Consider the following 19,993-nt stretch of genomic DNA (forward strand, 5'->3'; position numbering starts at 1 on the left):
CGTTGATATGGGGGAGGGGGTGGGACTTGAGAAGTAATCCCAGAATAGGTGGTGAATGGATGAAAATAATGGCAGACAAGGATACTAGATAGAGAATAAAGTTTGCATGAACCAAATTGTGAATGGGAAGCCAAAGAAGAAAGCCAAACACAAGGAGCAGGATAAAAATTCAAGGGAAAGTAAATAAATAAAATATTGTGTAAAGGAAAATCTTTTGCTGTTTTTTGATCTGATTTCTCTGATATGTGTCCTATAGGCTTTTCACCCTTCCTTCCTAACTCCTTGTTAAAATATTAAAAACAAATCTGAGTCTGGGATTTAAAAAATAAAATGACTATGTCATGCATGAAATGAGACATAAATCCAAAAGGATTCCTTTCCCCATCCTTTTTTTTAATGCAGTTTATTAATCCCTTCTTTCACTAGTATTCCACCTTCTCCTCCAGTAGAGCTCCTACCAACATCACTAATATGCAGATGTTACAAGTTCTCATTCAAAGCCACCTCTGTCATGAACTCATTTCCTGACTTTCATAACCAATTGTTACATCTCTTTTTTTAAAACAAAAGTCCCTAAGAAGTTTTACCATATTCTGCCAGTATCGATTATAGTAATAAAATTTCCTTGTGTCAGTCTGTGTCCTCAAAGAACCAGATGCTAAGAAAGGATTACATATGCAAGGATTTTATTAAGGGAAACATCTTGAGAAGACGGTGAGGGGGCCAGGGAAACTGGGAGTGTGGTCAGACCATAATACAGTTCTTGCTTTTAGTAAAGGAGATAGGGAAAGAGGGACTGCAAGCGTCCTTGTATAGTTTGTGGTCTAAGGAAGGTTCCAGAAAACTATACAGGGAGTCCAAAGGCCTGCCTTGTAATCCTTGCTGTCTAAATCACTGGCTGGAAGTAGCCCCTGGGAGGTATGGCCTCTGTAAAAACTCAGCCATTAACTTCAGGGCACAGCAGCTAAGGCCCATGATCAATTACACTCTGTATTTGGAGGCTTGTGAGGCACATTCTCATGGCGGCCACAGGGTTCAATAAATATTAACTCAACAATTATTGAACAATGAGATATCAAGTAGCATGATAACTCCATAAAGTATACATGCTCAGAATACAAAAACAATAAAGACCACCTCTTTACCTGAACCTTGAAGATATCACGTGGCATGACATAAGCCTCATATGAAAGGACAAATATCATAGTATCTCACTTACAGGAAATAATTAGAATATGAAGATTTATAGAAAGTACTTCTGTGCACACTGGCACTGCCACATCCCCCATGAGTGGCCCAGCTCCCACTCCAGCTCTGGGCTCTGCCCATGGGCAGGTGGGTACGGCATAGCTCTGGGCCAGGTGGATATCTCAGCAGACTCATGGAGAGGAGCTGGATGAGTTGCACTACCAGGACAGATATTCAGAGACGCCAGAGCAATAGGACAGCAAGCGCAAGGGCAAGTGGACCCATGAGGAGGATGAGCAGCTGTGAGGACGCTGGTCAGGCAGTTTGGACAGCAAGACTAGAAGTTCCTAGCCAGCCACTTTCCTAACTGCACTGACAAGCAATGCCAGTACCAGTGGCTGAGGGTGTTGAATCCAGACCTTGTCAAGGGGCCATGGACCAAAGAGGAGGATCCCCGAGCTAGTCAAGAAGCATGGTAGAAAAGGTAGATGTTGATGGCCAAGCATCTGAAGGACTGGCTGGGGAAGCGGTGCCATGAGCGCTGGCACAACAGCCTCAACTTTGAGGTGAAGAAGACTTACAGGACTGAGGTGGAGGATACATGGCCTGTGAGACCCACAGGGTGCTGGGCAACCTGTGGGCTGAAATAGCCAAGATGATGCCCAGGAGAACAGATAACACTGAAGAATCACTGGACCTCTGCCATCAAAACAAAGGTGGGCACAGGAGGCTTCCTGAAGGAGTCCAATGGCTGTAAGTTCCTTGTGTAACTTGCTGCTGGAGCTCAAGGATGAGATGGCTGCCACAGTGTCTACCCCATGGAAGGGAAGTCTTGTGGCCACTTGGCCTCCGGCACCCCTGGTCATAAAGGAAGAAGAAAGGAGTGAGTAAGAGACATGGCACTGCCCTAAGAAGCAGGAGCTTCTCTCTGCAGGGTTGGATGGACTTCAGATGCCAGAGCCCATGGAGGAGTTTCCCAAGGGGGAAAACCTACCAGAGAGGAACCTGCCCTGCAAGTGGGTGGTGGAGGCTGCCAACCTCCTCAAGGTCTGCTGTGGGGGTCAGTCTTTCCCAAGCCCTGGACTTGATAGAGTTGAACCCTGATGTCCGGTGTGACCTGAATAAATCTGATCTCTACAGAATAGTGTCAACAGTAGCCTAGTGCAGCCACATGCTCCACATCCGCAACAGGCATTGGCACCCTGCAAGCCTGCTGTCCTGGTGCCCAGCATGACTGAGGACCACAGCTCAGCCCTGAGTTGAAGCAGCCAGGTGAGTTGATCCCCTTTTCCCTTAGCACTGATGTGGGAGCCAGAGGTGAGGCATTGGTACACCACCCTTGGTGCTCAAGCAGCAGAAGTGTGTCCCAAGTGCTAGAGGAATGCAGAGTTATAAAACAACGAATTACCTGGGAAAGTTGGAGGTATATCAGCAGAGGAAGTAAAGGTCAAGATATGCTTTAACGAGTACCTAAGTATCCAGGAGGCAAAGATAAACATGAAAGAACATTCCAATCAGAAGGAAGTAACCCATGTGTGACGGACTATTATTATTATCTCAAATGCTTGCCACCCCTCCCTGGGGAATGATTTTACTTCCCTGTCTCATTAAAGTCAGATATGACCATGTGGAATGTGAATAGAATGGCATATATCACTTCTGAAGGAAGCTTTCATAGGCTGCCTGGGGTTTGCACTTTCTCTGCTCTAATGGTTAGTGTGGATCCAGAGACGCAGCTCTATTAGCCTACCTTCCAGCATGAAGATGATGTGAACCAGAGCAGTTGCTGAGCCGTGAGGGAAAAGTCATTAATATTTTTTACCCTAGCATAGCCTAGCTTCCTAATCTATCCTGATTGATACACCATGCAAAACAGAAGGCACAGAGACTTGGAAGAGTATGGTATTTGCAGGGCTCCCCGCCTCCCCCTGCCCATCCCTGTGACTGGTGGATGGGTTATGTGATGTACCGCAATGGTGAAAGATCAGAGAGGTGGGATTGGAATATCATATTACAGAGTCTTTCCTGGTAAAGGTGCCTAACCAGCAAGCAACAGAGCTTCACTGAGACTTTTTTAAGCAGAGGGGTGATATAAGGAAATCTGTGTTTCATAAAAGCATGGTTAGGAAACCTACATGGACTATCTTTTAATTTTCCAGAAAAGAAGCTATGGGGGGGCTAATTCAGTGAAGGGTAATGGGGAGAGAGAGAAAGGGGGTGGATTTCCATGACCTTTAGGAAGGAGATTGCATCGGGAAAGGAATAGGTAAGATTGAGTGAAGAGGGCCATACCAAAGCACAGGAGCCCGACAATGTATTTGATTTCAGGCACACTGTACTTAAGGTTCTTTTAGGACATCCATACAATCACTTCCAATAAGTTCTTGGGATTATATGTTTGGAGCACAGACAAACTTAAATTGAATCACTTTAACAGCTGGGTTTTAGGGATTTTGAATCTTTTCCTTTTCTCAGTACAATCACTGAGAATATATTTGGCCCACTAAAAAAAAAAATGGGGAGGGAGATATGAATTGATGCACACATGGCTGGACCCAGTCTCTACTTCAGACTACAGAGCCCAGTAATTTGCATAGGCTTTCCCACACTCATTGACTCTGAGTATGAACATTTTGTTAGTTTTTATATTTCTAAGTGCAGATACAAAGGGCAGCCCACATTATTATCCTTGATCCATGCAAGTCCTCTTTTGAAGTTATTTTTTTAAATTCTTTTTTATCTCTATTTTCCACTGCCAACGTTCTCCTTTTCTCTTATCAACTATTCTAATTGGTTTAGGGTGTACATTTTTATCTGTACATGTTCTTGAAAAATGTATATTTTTTGTATGATTTTTTAAATCAAATAATTGGTATTTTGTTATATAGTTCATCCTTTTTTGTTTGTTTGTTTGACTCAGTTCTCCATGGCATGTAGATGACAGTTTTCCAATCTACTTTTTGGTAATGGTAACTGAAGGTGCCTTCTAATCCTTGTGTCACAATAATGTCACAATGAATTTCTTCACACATTTACCCTCCCCATTTACCTTTGCAATAATTTATTTGGGATGTAAAAGCATAAACACATCAGAAAATATACATACTCTTAACTTGACTACTCATTGCCAGATCTCGCTCTGCAATGGGTATGCCCATCTGCTCTCCATTCACCAGCACATGAGCATTCTATATCCCCACATCTTTGTCAACACTTGGCATTATGCACCTTTTTAATTTTTGCTAATCTACTAAGTATTAAATGATATTTCATTTTTTAAGTTGAATTTAGTGAGTACTGGTAGGTTTGAGCAATTACTTTATGTGTTGTTAGTCTTTGGTTTTTCTCTTAAGCTTCTTCCTATTATTTGCCTGTTTCTTAAATATAAAGATTGCTGTGTTATTATTATTATTTTTATTACTGATTTGCATGAGTTTCTTTTATATTCTAAACTGCAATTGTGTTTCACTTTTAGACATAAAAAAAATATCTTTTCTCTTTCTGTCATGAGCCAATTACCTAATTATCCTTCAATTAGGTTAGGTTAAAAAAAGTCAGTATGTTTACCTTTGGGTTTGTCCTTTTAAAATTTGTTCAAGAAGCTTTTCCTCTCCTTAGTTGACAAAGATATTCTCCAATATTTGTTTCTATTAACTTTATAATTTTACTTTTCACATTTGGATATTTGATCCATTTGGAACCCACCTTTTCGTATGGTATTAAGGAGTGGTTCAGTTTTGTGCTTCTCCATCAAGTGAGCCAGTTTACTTGATAGAATCTATGAGCCAATCCATTCTTTCTCATTTCACTTAGTCTATGAGAAACTCCTCTCTCCCAGGTCTCTATTCTCTATCATTTGTCTTCTTCTCTGTTCTTAACCCAATACTGCTGTGTTTTAATCCTATGCTAATGTCTAGTGGGATGAATCTTTCTTCTTTCTTCTTTTCTAAGTTGAATAAGCTATTTTTTTTTGTATGCTGTATGGCGGGGTCAAATTTAATTATTTTTCATTGTGACTATCCCATTATTGCAACACCATTTGTTGAATTTTGTGTGTGTTGGGGGAGGGAGGAGTGCATGAGCCGGAATCAAACCCCAGTCTCCTACATGGCAGGCAAGGATTCTACCACTGAACTACTCTTGCACTCCCTCAATGTGCTATTTAAAATGTACTCTTGAAGTAAATTTCTTCTGGATTTATCCCTGTGCTTCATTTCTCCCATCTTTAAAGAAAAGTAACAAAGTCCCTTTAAGGCAGTGCTTCAAACAAACCAACCCTACCCTCATCTGTAAGGACAGCTATTAATTCAGTATTGTAAGGGCATGGGCTCATGGTTTCTTGTTGTCTCACCCTCTACCCAAGGGTGTATGTACACTTGTGACAGAGATGACTGAAGGAACTGGTGGCAAGAAAACTGATGGTCTCTTGCTGGAGACTATATTTAGATTTTTCTGGTGCCATTCTTGACAAACAGATGAGCCAGCACAAAATGGCTCCACTCTTAGAGGCTACCTAAAGCAACTAGCATTTATGCTCTAGAGAAATATTGAGGGTTTTCAAGGTGAGAAATCCTCCAAGATCTCACAGCATTCTCTTCACAGACCAAAAATCAGACCTTCTACTTGATTCTTGGTTCACCACTCCAACCCTCTTTACACCACATGGCTTCCTTCAGTGAACAGGGCAGAGGCAGGTTCAAAGTGGCAAATTCTCAGGCCCTGAAATAAGTGCACTGTTCATTTTAGATAACCCTGGCAGATGGATGAATTTGAAACAATGCCTTCAAGTGAATTGGCAAACTTGAATCAGAACCTTATTTTGAGTCACACGCTGGAATTTCTTTCCTTATTTACTGACAACTTCAGGCATCTTGGGTTTCAGTATTTAAGCAAAATAGAGTAGATTTCAAGGTCACTGCAAATATTTTGAAGACAGCAAAGCTCTGAGAGCAGGAAAGGGGCTGACTTAGACTCTGCAGTGATCTAACTGACCTACTATTGACAAATGACTAATTGATTCTGTACACACAGCTGCTAGGACCAAAGCATGGATACAAGGCTAGATTGCATTGTTACATAAACCATGTATCATTAAAAGTCAATATGTGGTTTCCTTTAAACTAAAAGGCTACCCCTGGAGGACAGAGGCACTTCATCAACTGATGGTTGCAACAGAAAAAGGGAGAACCAGATTGTTTCCTATTAAGACAGAAAATCACTTTACCAAAAATATAACAATATGTCATCATTATATATATATATAATGATATATATATATATACTGTATTCATTTTAAATCATATTATTGGACTAGTAATTTAAAAAATTACTCATGATTTCTCTACCCTAAGAGAACAGCCATTTTATATTTTTCAGTTTTTCCTTTTAATCCTGGTTTATATGAAAACACATTTTACATGGTTGTAATCATAGTTCACAAATTACTTTGCAGTTTACTTTCCTAGTTCAAATGGTAATTTTAGCAAACATATTTTTCTGTGATTTAATTTTAAAATAAATTGCAGAGTGTGGCTGGATAATTTCTGGGCAGCTCTATTAGGGCTGAGTTGGTACCACAGACTGGAACACATAGCTGACTTTGGCCTGGGAAAAGAAGTCTTGATCTTGAAAAACCTTCACTTTTAGGCAGATGGCTCTTCAAGTAAGGCGAAAAGAAATCAGCACATTCCACTTTCATTTCTCCTTTTAGATGAAGTAAAGTTACACAGGAAAGCCTTTTTGTGGCTTGCAAGGTCTTCCAGGGCAGATCGGTGATGCTTTCTTTGTCGAAAGCTGCTGCATGAGGAGATTCTTTAAACTTAAGTCCCAATTTTAGGGATGTGACAGAATTATGTAATAATGATGTATTGGAAACACCCTAAATAACCAGCCGTACAATTATTCATGAATAAGATGATATTTTCTTAAGCAGCTATATAGAAAGGTTGCCTTTAAATACAGATAATGACATAAGAAAATCTTTATGTTGAGCAAGTAAGGATATTTGGACGCAAAACGTCAACTAAAAAATTATTGTAGTTACAAAGCTGATTTGATAAATATATATAGCAGATTTTCATTGAGGAGAGCTTGGCTACTGTATCTCTATGTGTATATGTGGATAGGTACATAAAAATAGTCCCCAAAAGAAAATGCCCCATACTGTGAATATTTAGTCTCTGGACTATGAATTTATGGCTGATTTTAATTTACTTCTATTTATATTTCTGAAATTCAAGTTAGAGTGGATTACTTTTAGAACCAAGAAAAAATCAGATATTAAAAAAATTTAATTCCAGCCTTTGCTGCTGAAGGTAAGAACAGTAAGTAAGAAGGTCCAGTAACTTGCTCCTATATCAAACAGAATTCAATTCCAGTAGAGAGCCTCACAGTGGAGACATGTTCCATAAAACCTAGAGCTGTTCAGTACAATTATTAAATTGACAAACTAAAGGCATAGCACATTTAATATACCCTAAGACCTATACAGAATTGTAAGGCCACATATAAAGAGGTCTAGGGCAAGAGAACAAATAGAGGTTCACATATCATATGTCTAAATGTTTTAAAGTTAGAAACCAGACTAACTCTTGAATAAATATGCTCTATTCTCCTACCTTGACAGATACGCCTCGGTGATTATCCAAAGGCCAGGATGACATTTAGAGCTAGAAGACAGCTCAGGGTCCTTAAACTGCGTGGGCAGGAATTGAGAGCCCAGGGAGAGCAGAGTCTGCCTTTGTCCTGCGCCCCTTCTCTTCCCACCACTGTCCCAACTCTCAGGCATCAGTGTGAACAACACAGGTGTCAGTTCCAAGCTCTTGGCAAGTGGTCTCGGTAATCTCTGGACATCAGGTGTGCACACAATTCGTGCCGTCCACCCTTGGGGGAAGGCCCTGGGAGGTATCCTTGGATGCTCAGAGCATAGCCTAGAAAGCGAGCACATCCCCTTGGCCCTGCAGTCCTATTAGCTCAGTGTGGAAAAACGCAGCTGAAGGATAGCCCAGAGAACAAGTACTTCAGAATAGACAGAATTTTTGTACCTTGGGCTCCCATCAGTCAGAGCAGAACATTAAAGCCTCTTAGACTTTCTGGGATCCATCCTTCACTATTCGGCTTAATGACTGGATACCACTTCACCTATCACACGCCAACACACCCCATACTGCTCCTAGATTCTCCACAAGGCTTGTCACCTCCCACCTTCACTGATGACATCTCCTGTGCCTTTGACCCATGTCCCCATCTCTACAACAAATGAGTCTTGATGCAGGAGAACCTGCACCTCACGGCACATTCCCCCAACAGTGGCACATTTATAATAGACTATTTTTTTCATAGCTTAAACAAATGCATGTAATGTCTCACAAAACAAAAGATCAGATTAAGGCCAGTTCTGGGTTTTGGTAAAGCATCTAATCAAAGTCATCATGGATCAGTAATGGACTTTCCATCTTCCCCCATGACTTATTTTATTTATTATTCACTTTTAGAAATTTATATGCAGTAAAATTCACTCTTCCTGGTGGACAGTTCTATGGCTGTAGACAAGGGCACACAGTCAGGTATCACCGTTAAAACCAAGATACAGAACAGCTCCATTACCCCCAAAACAACCCTCATGCTGCCCCCTTGTAATCACCCCCTCCTCCCAATCCAAACCCTGGCAATACTCAACTTATTTTCTGTTCCTATAATTTTGCCTTATTTAAAATGCTATATAAATGGAATCATGCAGTCTTTTATGTCTCACTTCTTTCACTTCACAAAATGAATTTGAGATTGTTCTATGTTGTTGCAGTTAATCTTTTTGTTTTTTTAATGAATAGTATTCTATTGTAAAAATACAGCAGTTTTAGCTTTTACATTCAGTTCTATGATCCATTTTGAGTTAATTTTTTAATAAGTTGTGAAGTAAGGGTTGAATCGTTTTGCACATAGATTTCCAATTTTCTCAGCATAATTTGATGTAAAGAATACCATTTTTCCACTGACTAATATGTGTACCATTTTCAACAGTAAATTCATTCTGTTCCATTGATTTATGTTTATCCTTTGCCAATACACACTCTGCTGATTATTGTAGCATTATAGTAATCCCTGAAATCAGGTATAGTCAGTTACCAACTTTGTTATTTTTCAAAATTATTTTGGTTATTCTGGCTCCTTTGCCTTGTCAATTAAATTTTAGAATCTGCATGTCAATATGTACAAAGAGCTTCCACTAAGATGCTGATTGGGTAAACGGCCCTCCCTCCTAAGCGGTATCTGACTCCCAGGGAGGGAAATCTCTCTGGCAATGTGGGACAGGTCTCCCGGGATGAACTGGGACCCACATCACAGGATTGAGGGAGACTTCTTGACCAAAGGGGGAAGAAAGAAATGGTCAAAATAAAGTTTCAGTGCCTGAGAGATTCAATCAGAGTTGAGAATTTATCCTGGAGGTTATTCTTATGCATTACACGGATATCCCTTTTTAGTTTATGGTGTATTGAAGCAGTTAGAGAGAAGTACTTGAAACTGTTGAACTGTATTCCAGTAGCCTTGATTCTTTTATATACACATATATTTTATTGATAAATCATCACACACGTACAGTACATATGGCGTATAATCAATGGCTCACAATATCATCACATAGTTGTGATCACTCCAGAAAAAGAAATTTAAAAAATAAAGAAAAAACTCATACATCCCATACCCCTCACCCGTCCCTCTCATTAACCAGTAATACTTCAAACTACCCAAATTATTTTACCTCTTATTCCACCTATTATAGCCTCAATTCTTGGAGGCGATTATATAGCCATATAGCTTTTACAATGTAATCATGTAACTGTGAAAACCTTGTGTTTGATGCTCCTTTTACCCAGGGTATGGATAGATGAGTGAAAAACTAAGGGCAAAAATAAATAAATAATGGGGGGGGGTAACCTATTGAAACTATGAGATAATAAAAGTATATTGACTTAAGTCATTACTTTTATGGGTAAGTTACATGGTAGTAAATAATGAATACATGACTATATACAAATACAGTTAATTTTTGTATTTTGATCTTGTATTCTACAAATTTACTGAACTCACTTATTATTAGTTCTAGGAGCTTTCTTTGTAGCTTCCATTGAAATTTTCTAAAAGACTACTGTTCTAGTCTGCTAGCTGTCAGAATGCAATATACCTGAAATACAATGGCTTTTAAAAGGGGGAATTTAATGAGTTGCTAGTTTACAGTTCTAAGGCTGAGAAAATGTCTCAATTAAAACAAGTCCTTAGAAATGTCCAATCTAAGGCATTCATCCAGGGAAATATACCTTGGTTCAAGAAGGTCGATGAAGTTCAGGGTTTCTCTCTCAAGTGAAAAGGCACATGGCGAACACAGTCAGGGCTTCTCTCTCAGCTGGAAGGGCACATGACGAACACAGCGTCATCTGCTAGCTTTCTCTCCTGGCTTCTGGTTTCATGAAGCTCCCCAGGAGGGATTTTCCTTCTTCATCTCCAAAGGTCACTGGCTGGTGGACTGTATGCTTCGTGATGCTGCAGCATTCTCTGCTCTATCTGAATCTCTCACTTTCTCCAAAATGTTTCCTCTTTTATAGGATTCAAGTAATCTCACTTATCTTTTAAGAGCAGCCAGGTATGACTTCCTCTAGAACAAATGTATTCAGGCAATACCATCTCCTCTACAGGACCTTCCCCAATCACCTAAACACAATGCCTAGATACTCTTAGCTACTACAGACAGTCATTTGCTTTGATTGAGTTGTAACTTGCGATTTAAATATGCTCATTTGATGAATTTATGGATTTCTAAAAATCTGGTTTTAACTCAATTAACACTCACAAAATGTGCAAGTGATGTAAAAACATTCCTGCAAAGTAAATGAATATTGAAGAGAATACTAATTAGCAGCACAAGCAGCTTGAAAATGACAAGACTTTTGTTCCTAGGAGAAATCTTCATCTAGTTACCTTAAAAATGAAATACACCCTTAGTGGTTCATCCTAAGTGATTTCAAGATATTGGCCATTATGATTTGTTAGACACTTCAAAACTAGGCATTGATAATGTGGAAAAGTCTCTTCTGTTTGTTTTCAAACACAGCTTAATTCAATCCAGTAGTTTTGTAATTTCACTACATTCTGATAAAAGCTTAGAAGTCTCTTTCAAAGCTTCTTATTTAATAATGAAAGACAAAAGGGCCACATAGTCTTGAGTTGATCTTAATTTACTACAGTAGTAAAATACAGTTAAAATAATGTGATAATGATAGGGCAATGAGCCAAATACTCATCTTTGTCAGCAAAAATATGTGGAAAACATATAATATCGCTGAAAATATAAATAATCAATTATTAAAACAAAAAGATTGTAACATGTTTATTGTACAATTTGTTGACAATGTGCAGATGCTTTAAGGTGTACTTATGTTAGCATATATTGATGATAAATATGGGATTTTTTTTCAAAAATATGATACATGAGGAGCTACTTTTGTGAGCCAAAAAGAAAAAATGGTTAGAAAAAAGTATATTCTCAATGTGTCATGGTCAAGTTTGTGGGTCAACTTGGCCAGGTGGTGGTGCCCATTTTTCTGGTTGGGCAAGTGCTGGCCTGTCTGTTGCTATGAAGACATTTCATAGAATTAAATCATGATCACATCAGCTGCATCCACAGCTGATTGCATTTGTCATTAGCCAAGAGGAGTGTCTTCTGCAGTGAGTGATGTTTAATCTAATCACTTGAAGACTTTTAAGGAGGATTCAGATGAGACCATTTCTCTTCCTACTTCGGCCAGTGAGCCTCTCCTCTGGAGTTCATCCAGACCCTTCATCAGAGTCATCAGCTTCACAACCTGCCCTACAGATTTTGGACTCTATGTTCCCACAGTTATGTGAGACACTTTTATAAATTTTATATCTATGGATGTTTCCTGCTGATTCTGTTTCTCTAGAGAACCCAAGCTAATACAGTTTGGTACCGGGAATGGTTCTTAAGAGTCAGAATCTTAAAAATGGTTTCTTATGATTGGTTTTCTACTCTGACTGGACTCAATGGCAATAAGGACTCTGTTTCCCACAATCAAATGCACTACTATACCACTGGGCGAGTTGGCAAAAGCGATAGTCAAAATACCACCATTGGATTCTTCTAATGTATGAAGCCAGGTTCTAGGGGATAATGTTTTTGACACCTTTATGGGATTTTGTGAAAATGGGAGGTATAGAGATGTTAGTTGGTTGTTGTTAGATACACTGTACACATTAATGAGTGAAAGGGATGGGCTCAAGGCTTCAAATGAGAAGCTTAAGCACTGTCTGACAGATGTAGAAGTTTCTATGAGTATTCTGAAGGAAAATCTTATTTCCTGTAGCCGTAGACTTGAGATCTCTGAAAATCAGACTCGGTATCTTGTTGTTAGAGTAGCAACTTTACAACATAAACTGAAATCTCAATCTTGCATGGCATCTGCCATTAAAGTGGGGGCATTGATTGGAAAGGAGTGGGACCCTGAAAAATGGGATGGTGACATATGAATTGATAATGATGTCAGTGGCAAGGTTGAAACCCTAGGTCATGCTGAGTCTTCTCTAGATAACCTGTAATAGTCTGCCCTGAGGATATAGCCGCCCCATCTCCAGCCTGCCCTGAGCAGTTGGTCTCCCAACCTAGAGTGATTAATCCTGTTTCATCAGATGAAACTGCAAATGAATGCCCTGAAGCAAATGGCTCGGAAGATACCTCTAAATCTTTTCATGACCCACCCTCACCACCCCTCATTTCTTCCAGACCTATAACTAGACTAAAGTCCCAACAAGCCCCAAAAGGTAAGGTACAAAGTATCATCCATAAGGGGGTATGTTATACTTCAAAAGAACTGTGTGAGTCTTCTAATTTTATATAAACAGAAATCAGGGGAATATGTGTGGCAATGGATTTTAAAGGTGTGGGATGATGGTGGAAGGAATATAAAGCTGGATCAAGCTGAATTTATTGATATGGGCCCACTAAGTAGAGATTCTGCATTCAATATTATAGCTTGAGGGGTTGGAAAAGGCATTAATAGTTTGTTTGAATGGTTGGCTAATATATAGATCAAAGGGTGGCCAACATAACCTGAGGTTGAAATGCCAGAATTGCCCTGGTGTAATGTAGATGAGGGGATCCAGAGGCTTAGAGAGATCAGAATGTTAGAGTTTATTTATCATGGAAAGCCTGCTGTTACACCCCAGGAATTTCTGTGACCTTTTACCATAACTGTGAGAAATAAATTTGTGAGATTAGCACCATCATCCCTGAAGAGCTCTGTACTTTCGCCTCTCTGTAGGTCAGATTTGGCTGTGGGAACTGCTGTCACTGAGCTGGAATCCTTAAACATGATTGGGATGACTGGATCTCAAGTTGGCAGAAGCCAGGTGGCAGCACTTAATCGCCAAAGACAAGGTGGATGTGGCTATCATAATAGACAGCAGACTTAAAGCAGGAGTCAAAATAATCTGACATACAGAGACTTGTGGTGTTGGCTAGTAAATCATGGGGTACCTAGAAGTATAATAGATGGGCAGTCTACTAAATTCTTGTTTGAGCTGTATAAACAAAAGAGTTCTAGGTCAAGTGAACAGAAGTATAACTTGAATTATAAAAACAGAGAGTCATGGCCACTTAATAAATTTCCAGACTTGAGACAGTGTACAGACACAGAGCCCCTTGAATGAGGGGCAGGCTGGGTCCCTTTGGGGGAGGACCCTGTTATACTGCCATAAATTTATATGGTTAATCTTCCTCCAAGCCTTCCCCAAGGAGACTGACAACCTTTTACCAGGGTAACTGTACATTGGGGAAAAGGAAATAATCAGATATTTTGGGAGTTATTAGACACTGGTTCAGAAGTGACATTAATTCCAGGGGACCCAAAACATCACTCTGGTCTACCAGTCAGAATGGGGACTTATGGAGGTCAGGGAATCAATGGAGTTTTAGCTGGGGTTCATCTTACAGTGAGTCTAGTGGGTCCCTGGACCCATTCTGCAGTTATTTCCCCAGTTCCAGAATGCATTATTGGAATAGACATACTGAGCAACTGGCAGAATCCCCACATTGGTTCTCTAATTCATGGAGTGAGGGCTATTATGTGGGAAATGCCAAGTGAAAGCCACTAGAACTGCTCCTATCTAGCAAAATAGTAAATCAGAAACAATACCAGATTTCTGGAGGCATTGCAGAGATTACTGCCACTCTTAAGGACTTGAAGAATGCAAGGGTGGTGATTCCCTCCACATCCCCATTCAACTCTCCTATGTAGCCTGTACAGAAAACAGATGGGTCTTGAGGATGACAGTGGATTATTGTAAGCTCAACCCAATGGTAACTTCAATTGCAGCTGCTGTTCTGGATGTGGTATCATTGCTTGAGCAAGTTAGTATATCCCCTGGTACCTGGTATGCAGCGTTTGATCTAGCAAATGCTTTTTTCTCTATAGCTGTTAGAAAGAACACCAGAAACAGTTTGCTTTTAGCTGGTAAGGTCAGCAATATACTTTCATTGTCCTACCTCAGTGGTATATAAACTCTCCAGTCCTACGTCATAATCTTGTCAGCAGGGAACTTGCTCATTTCTCCCTCCCACAAGACATCACACTGGTCCATTATATTGACGATACCATGTTGATTGGACCTAGACAGCAAGAAGTAGCAACTACTCTAGACTTATTGGTAATGCATTTGTGTTTCAGAAGATGGGAGATAAATCTAACAAAAATACAGGGGCCTTCCACCTCAGTGAAATTTCTAGGTGTTCAGTGGTGTGGGGCATGTCAAGATATCTCTTCTAAGGTGAAGGATATGTTGGTGCATCTGGCCCCTCCTATGACCAAAAAAGAGGCACAATGCCTAGTCGGTCTCTTTGGATTTTGGTGACAGTATATTCCTCATTTGGATGTGCTGCTCCAGCCCATTTATCGAATGAACAGAAAAGCTGCTAATTTTGAGTGGGGACCTGAGCAAGAAGAAGCTCTGTGACAGGTCCAGGCTGCTGTATAAGCTGCTCTGCCACTTGGACGATATGATCCAGCAGATCCAATGGTGCCGAAAGTGTCAGTGGCAAATAGAGATGCTGTCTGGAGCCTTTGACAGGCCCCTATAGAAAACTCACAATGCAGACCCTTAGGATTTTGGAGCAAAGCCTTACCATCAGCTGCAGATAACTGTTCCCCTTTTGAGAAACAGCTTTAGGTCTGCTACTGGGCCTTAATAGAGACTGAATGCTTAATCATGGGCCACCAAGTTACCATGACACTTGAGTTGTCTATCATCAGCTGAATGTTGTTTGACCCACCAAGCCATAAAATTGGGTGTGCACAGCAGCACTCCATCATAAAATGCAAATGGTATATATGAGATGGGGTCAGAGCAGGTCCTGAAGGCACAAGTAAGTTACTTGAGGAAGTGGCCCAAATGCCCAAATGTATGGCCCCCACTCCTGTCACACTACTTTCTCTTTCCCAAACCAGAGCTATTGCCTCTTGGGGAGTTTCTTACAGTGAATTGACTGAAGAAGAGAAAATTCAGGCCTGATTTAAAGATGGTTCTGCATGATATGCAGGTACCACCTGAAAGTGGACAGCTGCAGCACTACAACCCCTTTCTGGGATGTCTCTGAAGGACAGTGATGAGGGGAAATCCTCCCAGTGGGCAGAATTTTGAGCAGTTCCCCTGATTGTTCATTTTGTTTAGAAGGAGAACTGGCCAGAAATGTGTTGTATACTGACTCACGGGCTATTGCTAATGTTTTGGCTGGATGAGCAGGGACTTCGAAAGACTGTAACTGGAAAATTAATGACAAAGAGGTCTGGGGAAGAGGTATGTGGATAGACTTTTCTGAGTGGGCTAAAAACATGAAGATATTTGTGTCCCATGTGAATGCACACCAGAAGGTGACTTCAGCAGAGGAAGATTTTAATAATCAAGTGGATAAGGTGACCCTTCCATGGATACCAGTCAGGCTCTTTACCCAGCAACTCCTGTCATTGCCCAATGGGTTCAAGAACAAAGTGGTCATGATGGTAGGAGTGGACGTTATGTACAGGCTCAGCAACATGGGCTTCCACTCACCAAGGTCACCAAGGCTGACCTGGCTTGACCTGACCCAGAGGTAACCAGCTGGTTACATGGTGGCAGGTAGATTACATTGGACCACTTCCTTCATGAAGGGGCAATTATTTGTTCTAACTGGAATAGATACAGACTCTGGATATGGGTTTGCTTTCCCTGCATACAATGCTTCTGTCAAAACTACCATCTGTGGACTTACAGAATACCTTATCCATCATCATGGTATTCCACACTGCATTGTTTCTGATCAAGGAAAACACTTTACAGCAAATGAAGTGCGGGAATGGGCACATGCTGAGGGAATTTTCTGGTCTTACCATGTTCCCCATCCTCCTGAGGCAGCTGATTGACAGAATGGTGAAATGGCCTTTTGAAAACTCAATTATGGTGCCAATTAGGTGGCAATACCTTGCAGGGCTGGGGTGATGTTCTCCAGGAAGCTGTATATGCTCTGAATCAGTGTCCACTGTATGGTGTTGTTTCTGCCATGGTGAGGATCCATGGGTCCAGGAACCAAGGGGTGGCAATGGGAGTGGCACCAATCACTATTACCCCTAGGCATCCACTAGAAAATTTTTGCTTCCTGTCCCTGCGACCTTGAACTCTGCTGGTCTACAGGTTTTAGTTCCAAAAAGGAGAGTGCTTCCACCAGGAGAAACAACAATGATTCCAACGAACTGGGATCTAAGGCTGCCACCTGTTCACTTTGGGCTACTCATGCCCCTGGATCAACAAACTAAGAAGGGGATTATTTTACTGGCTGGGGTGATTGACCCTGACTATCAGGGGAAAATAGGACTGCAACTACACACTGGAGGTGAAGAAGTGTTTTCCTGGAATATAGGAGATCCTGTAGGATGTCTTACAGTACTACCATGCCCCATGATTAAAATCAATGGAAAACTGCAACAACCCAATCCAGGCAGGACTACCAATGGATCTGAAACTTCAGGAATGAAGGTTTGGGTCACCCCACCAGGCAAAGAACCATGGCCAGATGAAGTTCTTGCTGAGTGAGGGTAAATGGAGAATGGAATGGGTAGCGGAAGAAGGTAGTTATAAATATGAACTACAGCCATGTTATTGTTATAGAAATGAAGACTGTAATGCTGTTTTGCTTATGTTGTAGTATTTAAGCTGTTACATTCAGGTTTAAGAATGAATATTATCCAAAGGCTTGCATCCTATTCTGAGGAGATTTAATGCATTTCCAGTTGTACATGGGACAGTTGAATATTGTTAGGTAAGGAAAAAATGTGTCTTTTATTGTTTTCTATTCAGAGATTAAGTATGGTTTAAGGTGATGTGTATAGCTGCCAAGTTGACAAAGGGTGGACTGTCATGGTCAGGTTCATGTGTCAACTTGGTCAGGTGGTGGTACCCATTTGTCTGGTTGGACAAGTGCTAGTCTGTTGCTATGAGAACATTTCATAGAATTAAATCATGACCATGTCAGCTATATCCATAGCTGCTTGAATTTGTCATCAGTCAAGAGGAGTGTCTTCTGCTTGAGTGATGTTTAATCTAATCACTGGAAGCCTTTTAAGGAGGATTCAGAAGAGACAGTTTCTCTTTCTGCTTCAGCTGGCAAACCTCTCCTGTGGAGTTCTTCCAGACCCTTCATCAGAATCGTCAGCTTCACATCCTGCCCTACAGATTTTAGACTCTAGGTTCCCACAGTTACATGAGACACTTTTATGAATTTTATATTTATGGATATTTCCTACTGATTCTGTTTCTCTAGAGAATCTTAGCTAATACATAATATTTTGGGCCACAGTGGCTCATACCAGAGACCTGGGATTGTTTCCCTGTGCCTGCCCATGCAAAAAAAAAACAAAAAAAAAAAAAACAAAAAACAATATTTTATGAAAAATCTTTATGATATAACCAGTATTAGTAGCTACTTGTTTTACTAGAATTAAAAAAAAGGATCGCAGGGTAAGGTTATAGAAATAATATCATTCATGAAATGCATTAATTACTTCCTTTTTAAGCAAAGTATTGCAGCAAACTAATTGTATCCAGAAATACATAAAATTTGATAAGATACCAAGAAGGGTATCATTTTTATAAAAATTAGACCTTTAGTCTATAGAAGAATCTTTACATTGTTATATAATTATATGAAGAGAGACAATAAAAATGTTTACACAACACAGATATGAGCTAGTTACCTCATGCCAATGTATTTCTAAAAACTGCATATTTGCAATTAGTTATGTATCGCTAGCATTTTTAAATAAATAGTTGTAAGTGGCATGCTGTCTACTCAATAATTAAAAAAGTATATACAAACCAGCTCATTCAAGAAAAAGTGACATTTTTTAAATGAATGAAAAGCTATCTTATGAAGCTTGTGCAACACTAAGAACAGGGAATTCTTGCACATATTGCTATTGTTACAAATTTTTCTGAAAATGTGCTATCTGTTAAAATAATCATGTCACAATAGTTTAAACCTTGGAAACAATGTATTACTTGTTTAAGAAAACTTCTAATAGTGGTTGCAGCCAAGAGGGATTTAGTGAGAAATAATAAATAAATTAAATGTGGCATCCTGGCTGGAATACTGAAACAGAAAAGTATATGAGGTAAAAATTAAGTAACTATGAATAAAATGTATAGTTTAGTTATTAACAATAGTATCATAATCTATTAATAATGTTGTTAATAATTAACAATTATTTGTGATAATTAATAATAATACCTGATATATAATATAATGATGATGTATAATAATCAGTTCATTAATCATAACAAAGTGCCATTTTAATGTAAACTGTCAATAATAGAGGACACTGGATACAGGATATATGGGAACCATTTGTACTAGCTTCACAATTTTTATGTAAATCTAAAATTGTTCCTACAGGTAAAATTTATTTTTCAAAAACTTCTAAATGGAGTTTTGATCATGTAACCATCTGTCATGGTTAGGGACAGGTGTCAACTTGGCCAAGTTGTAGTACCTGTTCATATGATTGGGCAAGCACTGGCCTGTCTGTTGCAATGAGGACATTTCATAGGATTAGGTCATGATCACGTCAGCTACATCCACAGCTGATTCCATTTGTAATCAGCCAAAGGGGAGTGTCTCCTGCAATTAGTGATGCTAAATCCAATCATGGGAAGCCTTTTAAGGAGGACTCAGAGGAGACAGGTTCCATTCCTGCTTTGGCTGGTGAGCCTCTCCTGTGGAGTTCATCCAGGCCATCCATTGGAGTCGTCGGCTTCGCAGCCTGCCCTGTGGATTTTGGACTCTGCGTTCCTATGGTCACGTGAGACACTTTCATAAATTTTATATTTGCAAGTGTTCCCTGTTGGTTCTGTTTCTCTAGAGAACCCTAACTAATACATCTTGGTACCGGGAATGGTTCTTAAGGAACAGAATCTTAAAAATGGGTTTTTATGAATGGTTTTCTACTCTGACTGGGCTCAGAGACACTAAGGACTCTGATTCCTGTAATCAGAATGACACTCCCAATCCATGGACTGAGTTGGCAAAGGAGATAGTCAAAATATCATCATTCGATTCTCCTAATGCTTCGCTTGTACGAAGCCAGACTCTGGGGGATAATCTTTTTGACACCTTTACAGAGTTTTGTAGAAATAAGAGTTATAGAGATGTTGGTTGGTTGTTGTTAGATACACTGTCTACATTAAAGGATGAAAGGGATGGGCTTAAGGCTTC

The 19,993-nt window shown here is 39.9% G+C and overlaps 1 pseudogene; it reads left to right on the forward strand.

Annotated features, from left to right (window-relative positions):
• LOC143680939 (myb-related protein B pseudogene) overlaps positions 1-2,632 on the forward strand; it is a 29,657-nt pseudogene extending 27,025 nt beyond the window's left edge.
• The last annotated feature ends 17,361 nt before the right edge of the window (positions 2,633-19,993 follow it).

Source organism: Tamandua tetradactyla, chromosome 1 (genome assembly GCF_023851605.1).
Source record: "Tamandua tetradactyla isolate mTamTet1 chromosome 1, mTamTet1.pri, whole genome shotgun sequence".
In the NCBI taxonomy this organism is placed as follows: domain Eukaryota; kingdom Metazoa; phylum Chordata; class Mammalia; order Pilosa; family Myrmecophagidae; genus Tamandua; species Tamandua tetradactyla.